General features: G+C 32.7%; 1 pseudogene; it reads right to left on the bottom strand.

Moving 5' to 3' along the window:
- LOC119591866 overlaps positions 1-1,758 on the bottom strand; it is a 40,067-nt pseudogene that overhangs the window by 31,481 nt on the left and 6,828 nt on the right.

A 1,758-nucleotide genomic window follows, 5' to 3' on the forward strand; every position in this document is an offset into this window, starting at 1 on the left:
CTACTCATCAATACACTACACCAATTATCAGCAAGTGTAGACTTATGGTTGTTAGTATGCAAGGCGATGGTCCCACAAAAAACACATCCTTATTGACCTGTGTTACCATCAACATCTTGATCTGGAGATGATTTGTGAAAACTGACAGAAGGAAAGAGAGCTCTGAGCCCCTGGTCTGACTCTAAAAACCATGAACAGGATTAAGAGAGCACTGCCCACAAGAAAACATAAACACTTTAATCAGTATATCTATGACAAGAACTGTTAGAGGAATCACTCACTTATATATAATTTTCTTCATTTTATATTATATCTAAATAAGTAATTCACATCACATAAATTTATATATATATTTTTTTACAAAATAACAAGAGTACTCTATGTCACTTCAAACTATTTGTTTAAAACATTCATGAGTTTACTCCATGGCAAATAAGAGGAAAAAAAAAAAAAACGTACCAAAAAATGTTACAATACTTTCTTTTTGTTTGATTATATGCAGTTTCAGAAAAAACAACAAAATATTGACAATGAATATCTTTTTCTCCATTTTCTGAAAAAGATGAATACTTCATAGTGTTGTTTAAAATCATAATGAACATAAATTCTCTATTTTTCATTCATGTGCATTTATAAAACTTTCTGTGTAAAGTTTTAATTCTAATGTAAACAAATTAGCTTATTTTTACTGTTGCAATACTACAAAAATTTTAAAAGAATAAAAGTTTTTATAAAGAACCTTGGCTAAAAACAAGGTAGTAAAAAATTCTATAAAACATCTTTTTGGGCTTATCACTTTTGTCTTATTTTATTTGGCTTCACTTGCCTCAATATTATACTATATATCTTTCTAAGTTATCACGTACAACTCAACTAAAAACTCTCCATGTTAAATAAAAAAAAAGCTTTCTATAAACCTGACATCCCTGAAAATGCAACAGGACAATGCAATCTAAAAATGCAACAAGACTTACCTGACTCTATCAGCAATAGCCCCAACCCAAAAGATCAACACAAGCGCATTTGCCTGAAAAATTGATCTAAAGTGTTAACAGCTTAAATCTTCCACAGCAGGTCTCCTTCTCTCCTGATTCCTGTTTTTGTCCTGCAAGTTCAGTCTGGCCAGACAGGTAGAGCTCTTCACAAAGTCTTGGACATCTCCTTGTAAATGGAACCGGCAAGTCTTTGGAAATAAAAACAATATTGTAGTCTAAAGAATGGCTATTGCAGTATGCAATGGTTCACTTGCACAGTTACACATATCTTGTATAATGGAAACAGAGCACTTACACATTTCTAGTATAGCGCAAACTTTTGGGGTTTTGGCGACACTGCTCCATTGAAGCAGAAGTTGTTAATATTTAGACTGAAAATATTAGGAAGACTCTCTTTTTAACAGATACATTACCTTTCTGATAAGCCAGAAGTTCCCTCAGAAGTGTTACCATGACCAAGTTAATAGTCTCTCGCAGAGTCCTATATGGAACATCTTGATCTGGCCAGAGCTGAAAACTTCACGTGATACCTCATCAAGTACTGCCATACCTCCTTTGCCAGGAGTTTCTTTGCATTGGCTAGAACAGTCTGTAATGCACAAAAAAAGAATTTTTACATAGGCTCTCATCTTTACCATTCCAAATTTTTTCAAACATTAGTACTTTACAATGAAAATGAACACTAGATTTTCTACAATCACCAACATTTCGATACCTTTCTTTTAAAACCATATAACAAAAAGCACAATTTTTCACATAACAG

The sequence above is a fragment of the Penaeus monodon genome, chromosome 29 (genome assembly GCF_015228065.2).
Source record: "Penaeus monodon isolate SGIC_2016 chromosome 29, NSTDA_Pmon_1, whole genome shotgun sequence".
Taxonomy (NCBI): domain Eukaryota; kingdom Metazoa; phylum Arthropoda; class Malacostraca; order Decapoda; family Penaeidae; genus Penaeus; species Penaeus monodon.